General features: G+C 44.0%; 1 protein-coding gene and 1 pseudogene across 1 annotated transcript in view; one reads left to right on the top strand and one right to left on the bottom strand.

Annotated features, from left to right (window-relative positions):
- Positions 1 to 12,828, top strand: part of NVL (nuclear VCP like) — a 459,565-nt gene that overhangs the window by 177,941 nt on the left and 268,796 nt on the right. The window lies entirely within an intron of this gene.
- LOC147709389 (histone H2A.Z pseudogene) lies at positions 9,923 to 10,356 on the bottom strand (annotated as a pseudogene).

Below are 12,828 nucleotides of genomic sequence, written 5' to 3'. Positions count from 1 at the left end.
CAGCTTTTTTGTCTGTGATTCTGTCTGCTACTAGTGTTACTCAGATCTGCTTGCAGAATTGGAAGGGAGAGAATGTCAGTGGTACGATCAGGAGTTCTGATGTTCATTGTTTAGTTTCAGATCGTGCCAAAATATTGAATCTTCAATGGAATTTAAGAAGTTCTTTAAGTGTATGTCCTTTGTGCTGTTCTCCGTGTGGAACACTGTGACTGGTGGTGGTGGTGCTGCTGCAGAAATGATGGAAACAAGTCAAGGATGCTGCTAGTGGTTTTGCAAGATTTCAAGCTGTTGCGGAGTACCCAATACAGAAGTTGTAGCTAGCATTGGCATTGCTCGTCGTGTATCTTTTTTCAACATTGACAGCACATGGGGTAGTCCTACGCATGTTGTACTGAAGAGTAAGCCCTGCTCTCAGCTGATATTCCAGGAAAAAAATCTTAAGGTAAAAAACATCCTTTTAAGTTATTTTATTCTAATTGTAGATGGATTAGGGGGAAGAACAAACTGGATGTCTGTTTCTGCACCCTCAGCTATTGGACTCACCTGGCCCATGAGCACTAAATGAGGAAGCTTGCACCCATCAACTTGTGTTATCTGGGTTGTGTGCTAGTGTAGCTAGGTATAAACATTTCAACTTTGAGAGCCAAAATGATTGCTGTTTCCAATGCTTGTTGTTGTGCTAGGGTTCAGGAGTTTGACTCCGTTCCTAAGTAGCTCAGCATGAAAGGAGGTGTTAGAACGTGTCTTGGAGGACAAACGGGGATAAGAGAGTCTGCCACCACGACCAAAATTATGAAGCATAATCTTATTACATAAATTACTTCGGGCCATCATTTTTAAAAACGTTTTTATACTGACACTGGCTTTGGAGCCTGCCCTGCTACGAATTCCACACACTCTATTATTTTTCTTGTATTCCTCACAAGGGCTACTTGGACCGCGACCCTTCCACTTCTTATGTTAATTTGTTTTACTTTGTGTGGCTTTACGTTTCTTCTGTTCCAGTGAGGGTACCTGGCCTCACATTTTCGATTTCGTAATTTGTTTAGATAAGTTACTTTGGAAGTTTTCTTTGTCCAGTACTTTCGCCTCATCAGAAGTGGAGTACTGATATGTCTTCCTTACTCAATCAGTGAGGCAGGCTGGATCACTGTGTGGTTTCCAGGCCACGGAACGGAGACCGCATTGGTAGTGCTTTTGGATGAACTTAGAATGAGGGCAGACAGAGGTAAATCAACTGGGTTGATTTTACTCGACATGTCTGCCCTCACACCCCCTCACCCTCACACCCCCTCACCCTCACAATCCTCTCACACTCACACCCCCTCACTCACCCTCACACCCCCTCACTCACCCTCACACCCCCTCACTCACCCTCACACCCCCTCACTCACCCTCACACCCCCTCACACCCTCACCCTCACACACCCTCTCACACCCTCACACACCCACCCTCAACCCCACACCCTCACCCTCAACCCCGCACCCTCACACCCCCTCACCCTCACAACCCTCTCACCCTCACACACAACCTCACACCCCCTCACCCTCTCACACCCTCTCACACCCTCACACCCCCACACCCTCACACCCCCACACCCTCACACCCCCTAACCCTCACACCCCCTAACCCTCACACCCCCTAACCCTCACACCCCCTAACCCTCACACCCCCTAACCCTCACACCCCTCACTCACCCTCAAACCCCCTCACTCACCCTCAAACCCCCTCACTCACCCTCAAACCCCCTCACTCACCCTCACACCCCCTCACTCACCCTCACACCCCCTCACTCTCACAACCCCTCAGCCTCACAACCCCCTCACCCTCACCCTCGCACCCTCACCCTCACAACCCTCTCACCCTCACAACCCCTCACACCCCCTCACACCCCCTCACACACCCTCACCCAGCCTCACCCTCACACACTCTCACACCCCTTTACCCTCGCACACCCCCACTCACCCTCACTCACCCTCACAACCCCTCACACCCTCACAACCCCTCACACCCCCTCACCCTCACACACCCTCACCCTCACACACCCTCACCCACCCTCAACCCCGCACCCTCACACCCCCTCACCCACACAACCCTCACACCCTCACACACCCTCACACTCCTTCACCCTCACACACCCTCACACCCTCTCACCCTCACTCACCCTCACACCCTCACCCTCCCTCACACACCTCACCCTCACACCCCCTCACTCCTCACCCTCACACCCCCTCACTCACCCTCACACGCCTCACTCACCCTCACACGCCTCACTCACCCTCACACGCCTCACTCACCCTCACACGCCTCACTCACCCTCACACGCCTCACTCACCCTCACACGCCTCACTCACCCTCACACGCCTCACTCACCCTCACACCCCTCACTCACCCTCACAACCCTCTCACCCTCACAACCCTCACAACCCTCTCACCCTCACAACCCTCACAACCCTCTCACCCTCACAACCCTCTCACCCTCACAACCCTCTCACCCTCACAACCCCTCTCACCCTCACACACCCTCACCAGCATAGCATAACAAAACATAGCATAGCATAAGAAAACACAGCATAGCGTAAGAAAACAAATCATCGCATAACAAAAAAAGCATAGGATAGCAAAACATAGCATAGCATAACAAAACAAAGCATAGGATAGCAAAACATAGCAAAACAAAACATAGCATAACCAAACAAAACATAGCAAAGCAAAACACAACACAACACAACACAGCATGGCATAACAAAACACAACAAAACATAGCATAGCATAACAAAGCATAGCATAACAAAACATAGCAAAACAAAACATAGCAAAACACAACAAAACATAGTATAGCATAACAACAAAACCCAACAAAACATAGCATACATAACAAAACATAGCATAGCATAGCATAACAAAACATATCATAGCATAGCATAGCATAGCAAAACAAAGCACAGCATAGCATAGCAAAACATAGCAGAGCATAACAAAACATAGCATAGCATAACAAAGCATAGCAAAAACACAACACAACACAACAAAACATAGCATAACAAAACAAAGCATAGGATAGGATGGCAAAACTAAACATAGCATAGCATAGCAAAACAAAACATAGCATAGCATAACAAAACAGCATAACAAAACATAGCATAGCATAACAAAACATAACACAACAAAACAGCGTAGCTTAAGAAAACATAGCATAGCATAACAAAACAAAGCATATTATAGCAAAACTAAACATAGCATAGCATAACAAAACAAAGCATAGGATAGCAAAACAAAACATAGCATAGCATAACAAAACAGCATAACAAAACATAGCATAGCATAACAAAACATAACACAACAAAACAGCATAGATTAAGAAAACATAGCATAGCATAACAAAACAAAGCATATTATAGCAAAACTAAACATAGCATAGCATAACAAAACAAAGCATAGGATAGCAAAACAAAACCTAGCATAGCATAACAAAACATAGCATAGCATAACAAAACAAAGCATAACATAACAAAACAGCATAACAAATCACAACACATAGCATAACAAAACATAGCAAAACACAACTAAACAAAACATAGCATAACAAAACACAACAAAACATAGCATAGCAAAACAAAATATATAATAGCATAGCAAAACATAGCATACCATACCAAACGCAACAAAACATAGCATAGCAAAACAAAGCATAGCATAATAAAACACAAAAAAACATAGCATATCATAACAAAACATATCATAGCATAACAAAGCATAGCATAACAAAGCATAGCATAACAAAGCATAGCATAGCAAAACATAGCATAGCATAGCAAAACATAGCATAGCATAACAAAACATAGCATAGCATAACAAAACACAGCATAGCATAACTAATCAAAGCACAGGATAGCAAAACATAGCATATCAAAACAAAACATGGGATAGCAAAACAAAACATAGCATACAGCATCACTCAGCACCACCACAGCATCACTCAGGGGCACCACAACATCACTATGTGCTACCACAGCATCACTGAACGCCACAGCATCACTTGTCGCCACCACATCACTCAGTGCCACCACAGCATCAATCTGTGCAACCATTCAACAAGAACTGGTTCAAATATGTTTCAAGCTTGATTACATATGTAAGAAAAAGATGTTCTTATTTCACTTCTATTGGATTTTCGTCACAATAAAATACACTGAACATAATCTTCACAAAAGTTATTTACAAAAGTTTAAGCTATTGCCATTATAAATTTCAATAACTTTTATTTAATTATTAATTATTGAAAAAAAATGTAAAAGCCATTGTTATTTGTAATATCAATACATGTAAGTCACGTAAATACAACACATATTGCATTACAAATGCTATAGGTGTCACATTTGCGAAAGGTATAACTATTGACATTGTAAATGAGAAAGCTATTAATTTCGCTATTTTAAAAAAACAAAACCTAAATTAAAAATGTGTCATTTACAATACCGATAGCTCAAACGTTCCTGATGCGAGACCTATTGCATTGCAAATGCTTGTTAAAGTCTGCCTATCGTGTGATTATCTTGTCATCCTGAAAGTTCTGAAGCTTCTAATTCTTCGTGTCATTCAGATAGTTCTCAGACTTGACTGGTTTCTTCAACTGAAAATGTTCAATATTCAGCTGAAAATGGAAATCTTGCCCTGTTTCAGAAGATGAAACGTTTCTCTGTTGATCTAGTTTCAGCTGCCATCTACTTGTTTGTGGACACCATGGAACGGTCCTTACATTTGTGGTGGAAGACCACTGGTTACAGTACATAATTAAATTTTCCTGTGAGTGTAGTTAAATGGCTCGCTGTAGCCCTAATTAAAAAAAATGTATTGGCAAACATCAGGGGCGGCTGGTGACATTTGAAAGTGGTGCGGCGTAAACTAATTTGCATATTGCACCGCAGCGATCGAGCACAGCGAGCGAGCCCGAACCACCTTGCATCCATCCATACATCATTCATGCATCCACCCATCTATCCACCCACCCACCCTGCATCCATACATCATTCATTCATGCATCCACCCATCATGCATCCATACATCATTCATACATCCACCCACCCACCCTGCATCCATACATCATTCATTCATGCACCCACCCATCCATCCATCATGCATCCACCCATCATGCATGCATCCATGCATCCACCCAAAGCATACATCATTCATTCATGCACCCACCCATCCATCCATCATGCATCCACCCATCATGCATGCATCCATGCACCCACCCATCCATCCACCCATCCATCATGCATCCATCCATCATGCATGCATCCATCCATACATCATTCATGCATCCACCCATCCATCCACCCATCCTGCATCCATACATCATTCATGCACCCACCCATCCATCCACCCATCCATCCATCATGCAAGCATCCATCCACCAATCCATCCATCATTCATGCACCCACCCATCATGCATCCACCCATCATGCATGTATCCATGCATCCATCCATACATCCATCCATCATTCATGCATCCACCCATCCACCCACCCAGCATCCATACATCATTCATTCATGCATCCACCCATTCATCCATCATGCATCCACCCATCATGCATGCATCCATCCATACATCATTCATGCATCCGCCCATCCATCCACCCAACCATCCTGCATCCATACATCATTCATTCACCCACCCATCCATCCATCATGCATCCACCCATCATGCATGCATCCATCCATACATCATTCATGCATCCACCCATCCATCCACCCATCCTGCATCCATACATCATTCATTCATGCACCCACCCATCCATCCACCCATCCATCATGCATCCACCCATCATGCATCCATGCATCCATCCATACATCATTCATGCATCCATCCATTCATCCATCCATCCACCCATCCATCATGCATCCACCCATCATGCATGCATCCACCCATCCATCCACCCATCCTGCATCCATACATCATTCATTCATGCATCTACCCATCCACCCACCCATCCATCCTGCATCCATCAGTCATGCATCCATCCACCCATCATGCATGCATCCATCCATGCACCCATCCACCCACCCATCCACCGAACAATCATTAATGCACCCACCCTGCATCCATCCATCATTCATGTATTTTTATGACCGTATAAAAATAAATTATGGACTCTAACAAGCCTTTAGGATCGATGTTGAAGGATGTGTCAGTTTACATATTACATCACCCCTACCTTTTTATGCTGGAAACCTTCTACCGCCCATGTATTTGCCATCCTGTAAGCCCTAGGTATGTACTATACAAATTCACATACAAACATACACCAACATGCATGCAATAATAAATGCATATATCATGCTATTCCGCCTCTACCGTTTGTTAACATTTTGAAATTTTATAACCTTAGTTCAAAGAGTACATTATATTTGTGGTGACAGTTGTTAACTCATTTTCTGGAAAATGTTTGTAAAATGAAATCTGTTGAAGGCTGTTGTTGCAACTATCAAAAAAGAAATTCTGAGAATTTTTACATTTCCAAAACCCCATGCCGTGAAATAAACGGGTGACCTGGAATAGACGCACACATTTCTGCAGCAGATGCTTTAACACACTGAACTATCTCAAGTCATTTGTGCAAGCTAGTTTACTGGAACACCGAAAAACACACACTCTTACCTTGCTGCCGATCCCGCACACGTCACAGGCTCACAGCGCCCCTGGCCAATCCTGGCGCCAGGGGCACAGGTACCCTCTCGCCTGCAGAACGCCCATTAGGGCTCCTGATGGGCATGCGCAACGCCGCCAAAATACAAGTGCGCATGCGTGGGCACGGGTAAAAATTCACCCTCCGTCCCCACGCATGCGTACTTGTTTTGCCGTCTGTACAAACATGTCAATGAATCAACATGACGCCCGCCCGGCGGTCTGACGTCATGTTGATTCATTGACATGATTGTCATGAGGGAGCTGCGGGCGGCGTCGGGCAGGGGGGGCTACGCCCCTATGGACGAACCGCGCCTGGCAAACATGTAGCACAGTTCAGCCCATGCTCAGTATTACTCATTTAATATGTTTATTCAGTTAAACCACTATAACAGTTCAGTTGTTACGCTAAGCACGTATATCAAGGTTGTAGATCATGTATGCACATTGTGCACGGTCCAGGCATCAAAGTGGGGTGTGCATTAGTAAGTATATGAAACCCAACATCTCAGTTGAGCTGAGTGAACACATTCCTGCCTCAACTATCCTAGCCCCTAGATGTTACCTCCACTCTCAAGTCTCCATTCAACTATTTGCCCGACTATTCCTCTTACTCCGCTGTTACCTGAAATAGTTTGGCAATTTTAATCTACTGACATCTACATTCTGCACATATGTCCGTTGATATGTGTGTTGGTCTGACACTCTTTTGAAAGCTCTTTTTGAGTGTGTTAAATCTCTGTTCCATCACACGAGCTTAGAAGGGCCTTACTCATCTGTCTGGATGCTGGTCGTCTTTTGGCTACCTCAAGTGCACCCCTCCCCCCAGACTCAATCTTACACAGTGTAAGCTTAGTGAGATGTGTTAATAGCTACATGTTTTTGATCAAATGCTATATGTGTGTCCATTCTAACATTCCTGCCGTCACACAACCCCAGAATTCTTGCACCGTTTGGCAGGTCCAAACCAAATGAAACAAGAAAGAAGCCCTCGGCATTGCGCGCTGGGGAAAATTCACACTTGAATGCCTGAAGTCGGAAGGGTGGGAGGGAACCTTTGATGTGTGAAGCTCTCTGCATTGCTGTGGCGGGTCTAAAGCGCGTGCACAGGCACATGAACTGCATGTAATCCGGCTCGGTTTCAAAGAGTTTGTTTCAGCTACAATAGATCGACATCTGCAATGCGCAAGCGCATTGACAGAGGTCGACCTAAAAAGTCGCGAACTCATGTCTTCGCTCTTGGCCTCGAGGTGCATCGGACTCTGCATTGAACTGATGAATATTCAGTGTCCTTTTGTGTAATCTATGGTGCTAGAGCTGATGTCTGAAACGACGCCCTGTCTCTGTGACGTCACTGAAGCCCTAAAGCACCTCTGTCGGCGTGCTGACATCAGTTCTGTGTTGTTTGTGCCAACAACAAATCCCGGAACTCTTTCATTCTAGTCAGGAATGTCGAACTCTTCGGCGATTTCTTTTTTTTAAAAAAATCTAAGTTATTCCGGTGCAGTTTCCTCGAGATATCACCCCTCAATCAGTCCTGTTTTAAACCGTGTACAGCACCGGTATGGCTAGAAGGCCATCACAGATTTCCACACACCTGCTCTGATGCTCGGGATGTGACTGGCATGAATGTATCAAAAGGCAATTCAAGAACAGGAGCCAACATGTTTATGGGCGAATCCGAGAGGACCAATGGGATGTCTGAATCGAGAGCGTCGCCGGGGTCGCAGCTTCCTCTGCCTCGAGCTCCCTCGCGGGATGTTTGTTGTTTTTGGCGCTGCGCGGATTGTCTGTGATCAGAGATTGTTTTAAAATGCCTCGACAGTACACGTTTCTAATTGTGCTCGAGATAAATGCATAAAAGTTGAGCACAATGCATTCTAAACGCTTTTCATTATTAATAGAAAACCCCTTATTAAAACGCTTCAGGAAGTGTGTGCGCTTTTGAAAAATAAACAAACGGTTTCTAAAGCGCGCACACGCTTCCCGAAATGTTTTAAGAAAGCTTTGCTTTCTACCGATAATGTAGAGGATGTGCGTGTTTGAAATGTTTTTATTTAATGTAATTGTTGAAATAAGCAGTGTGTTAGACTTTTCTTTTCTGTATTTAGCTTAAGCGTGCTCACACTGACTTATCCATACGAAAGAAAGCTTTTCAAATGCTTCGAAAACTCTTCGTGAAAGGCTTCCTTCTCGACTATTCTTTGAAGTGTGGCTTTTGCCTTCAGGCCGTCGAGCTCCCGTACACTGCCCTTTCTCGTCACACTTGAGGTCGGGCGGGAGTCTCGCATCTTCTTCCAAGGCTTGGTGCCAACCACGGTTTTTCAGATGGAAGCACACATATTAGACGGAGCACACCCCTGGTGCCCAAAACGCTGCAGGCTGCACTGCATGCTTTTCAAGCCACACTGCATGGCGCAGAGAACACACATTGATTCAATGTATTCATTTAGTGATGCACTGCTGTATACCGAAAATCAGCTTCAAACCCCAGGGGGTGACTGGACGTCCTGGATTTTTGCTAGTCCATGATAGGACGTTGCCAGTTAAATAATGCATTTTCATATGTAGCACTATATGATCCGCTTATGCCGTTTCTAGGCGCTGTAATTAACAGGTGATCCTCTTGCCCAATTAATGGTACTCAGGGTAGCGACCGCGGGAGAACACAGACTGCTCAGTGGCCTTTTCAGCGTGCGGGCCTGACACTGCAAATCAATGCACATCTCAGCAGCAATTATCTTGTTACAATTCCAAACTGTCAGCGGAGCAGCAAATGATCACACACAGTCCTACTCAAAGCAGGGCCCGGGAGCCGCATGCGGCCCTCCTGACCTTTACTTGTGACCCCCAGCAGAACCACTGCACTGGGCTGCTGCTCACCTCATCAAGCAGTAACATTCGGGAAGATGTGCAATGAACAGGCCAGCATTTATTTACACTAACTGGAGTAAAAGGGAAGAAGCAAATAAGGTGTCCGACACCTTTTAACTTTAGGAACCTATACATTTTAAAGAAACATTTTGCAACAAAAAGTGTAAAAATATGATAAAGGCTCTTAAAAATTCAAAATTGTGTATTTCACCACGCAGATGTGTTTCACATTAATACATCAAATTATATCACTGAAATTCAGCAATATTTTTTAAAGTGACCGCTTTAAAACCTGAATGTAGAAACATTCATGCCTCTGCCCACCTGACAAAAATACCACTAATGAACTAAAAGGCAAGTCATTGACGTGTAGATACATCACTGAAGTTAACTGCATTTGTGTGTTGCTGCTCTTTCTTCCCAATGAGAGACTTGTGGATGTGTGGAATTACACCACCACCAGCGATAGTTGCTTTAATGAGGGAGTCCAATTCTTCGTCACCTCTGATAGCAAGCTGCAGATGGCGTGGGGTGATTCTTTTTACTTTCAAGTCTTTTGATGCATTACCAGCAAGCTCAAGAACCTCGGTGGTTAAGTACTCGAGGATGGCGGCGCTGTACACGGCCGCTGTAGCCCCCACGCGTCCTTGGCTGTGGTCCTGGACTTAAGATGTCTGTGGATACGGCCCACCGGGATCTGAAGACCGGCCCTCTGTGAGCGGGAAACAGCCTTTGTCTTGGTCTTCCCGGAGTCTTTTCCTGCTTTACCGCCAGCCATTTCAAAACACTCTTAAAGGCTTCCAATGGCCGAGACAACAGCGGACTAGGCTCCCAGGCAGAATGCGGTGTCAGACCGAATAAACTCGAGCCCTGACTATCTCCAACGCTCCGTCTGTCTAAACATTTAAACAAAAAATGGACTACAACACATCTAATTGAACTTTCCCAAATTAGCCTGCCTTTTTGTAACTGTATTTGCAAAAGTTAGCTTTGTAACCAGCCATTTGGATTGAATTCGTACCCTATATTTAAGTGTTGCTGTGGCTTCAAAGAAGCTATTGATTCAGAAAGTAGTTGGTTTTGGTTGGTGAGTTTTATTCTGTCAAACATTTTAACTGTAGTGCAGAGATGGTATATCAAACACTTGGGTTTTGTACAGACATACAATACTTGTTCTGTTAACTTCTGTTGCTCAATAAATATCTTATCCAACTTAAAAAATAATTTGTCACACACATCCTTCTGGGTGGTCTGGGATGGGTTTATACAAGAACAATATAACAACAAGTCCAAGCACACCCAGTTTTTCACAATTTTTCTTGTTTTAAGAAAAGCTCAAAGGCAAAGTATCTTCACATCGGCATACCTTAATGTTGGTGTATCTTGACCTCAACAAATTTTGACATCAGTACACATTGGTGTGTACACAGCCTGATATGGGATATCTATTCTGTGCAGCTTTCACCCCTATCTATCCGCCATGCCACATAATTCCACTACACAAATCCACTTAACACCACACAATTCCACCACACACAATTCCACAATTTACAATACCAATCCAACCCACAATTCCAATCCAACCCACGTAATTCCACTCCACTCCAAGCCAAAGCACATTGGGAAAAGACTTTGTGCCACATGTATCATTATTTCAAATAGCCATTACCTAACTGCGATTCTCTGTGAATCGCAATTAGGTAATTGCTATTTGAATGCACAAAAGTCCATGAGTTTCATTTAGCATTTCCTAATGGGCCGCAAATCGACCTACCTCACTAATATTATTGAGGCAGATCGCAATTTGCGACCCAATAGGAATTGCCAAAATCACATGGATGGTGGCCTACTGCGTTCAGCAGACCACCATGTCTGTGTTTGCTTTCAAACAAAGAAATCTTTTTTTTTTTTTTTAAAGTAGCCCTTTTTCCTGAAAGGCAACCGACCCACTGCCTGCTCTTAAAAATCATTTAAATGAACGTTCACCTAGGGGAAGGGGTTCTTTGGGGACCTCTTCTCATTTGCAAATGGGTTACCACCTACTTGAAATAGGTGGTAAAATGCAAATGTTTTTGCAGTCGCATTTCGGTCGCAAAACTTTAATATTATATTATATTTAATATTATATAAACATGCCCCTTCCTAATACCGAACCAGTATGTATTCGCAATTCCAAATTGCGATTTCGTAACACGTTGCCGAATCGCAAATTGGAATTTATACATACCAAAATACATTTTACTGGTCACAAATGGCGAATTGGGCCGTTTGCGACTTGTAAAATGCATGATAAATGTGGCCCATTGTCATTTACAACGTCAATAGCTCTAACTCTCGCAGATGTGAGACCTATTGGCTTTGCCAATGCTTGCGCAAATAACGACTACTCGGTTGGCAATTGAAACGTCTTTCAAAAATTGGTCTGCAGTGATTTTCTTTTAATGTTCATTTTTGCTGTAGCAATGCGTGAAAATAATTTAATATCTTCTTGCCTTTAACAGAAATAAATTAAGTTGTCATTTTCCATTAAAACAGTTTACTGTAAGTTACATTTGTATACACGAAGAAGGAATCTCATCTCTGCGTAGCCAATTTTAAACCATTTATTATAGTTCAATTAGACGGCGCCTTCCATTTTCCCCCTTCACACGCTGTTATCCTTGGCAGCAAAGTCACAGCTCAATAAACATTGCCTTTGTGTGAGTGTCAAAAGTTAAACATTGAGCTAATCCTTACTAAGAACAAAAGTATGTTTTCACAAAGCTAACCACATGAGGCTTCATCTAGGGAGTTATTCAAACTCTCAGGTGGACTGAGTGAAGCTACTGCTTACCTGTAGAGTCGCATCTCCGGAGCTTCATCGGAGCTCTACTTCTGATGCCCCTCGTCACACCCAAGTCCTGCCTTTTAACCTGCTCAGGCTGCTGAGTTGAGGAAACAAAGAACTGGCAGATTCTAGATTATTATCTTAAGTGTGCTGTAGCAAAAGAGCTTGGATAATAGCACACTAGAAGTGAAGCGGCCTGCACAAGGTGGCGGCCGCTGCGCTCTACACAAGATGGCAGCCTCCACACTTTACACAAGATGGCAGCCTCCACACTTTACACAAGATGGCAGCCTCCACACTTTACACAAGATGGCAGCCACCACTCTCTACACAAGATGGCAGCCACCACTCTCTACACAAGATGGCAGCATCCACAATCTACACAAGATGGCAACCTCCACACTCTGGAAGCTGTGGATTTCCCGATTCTCAGTGGGG

The sequence above is a fragment of the Lissotriton vulgaris genome, chromosome 6 (assembly GCF_964263255.1).
Source record: "Lissotriton vulgaris chromosome 6, aLisVul1.2, whole genome shotgun sequence".
Lineage (NCBI taxonomy): Eukaryota > Metazoa > Chordata > Amphibia > Caudata > Salamandridae > Lissotriton > Lissotriton vulgaris.
The sequence above is the reverse complement of the archived record's forward strand: the minus strand, read 5'-3'. Positions and strand labels throughout refer to the sequence as shown.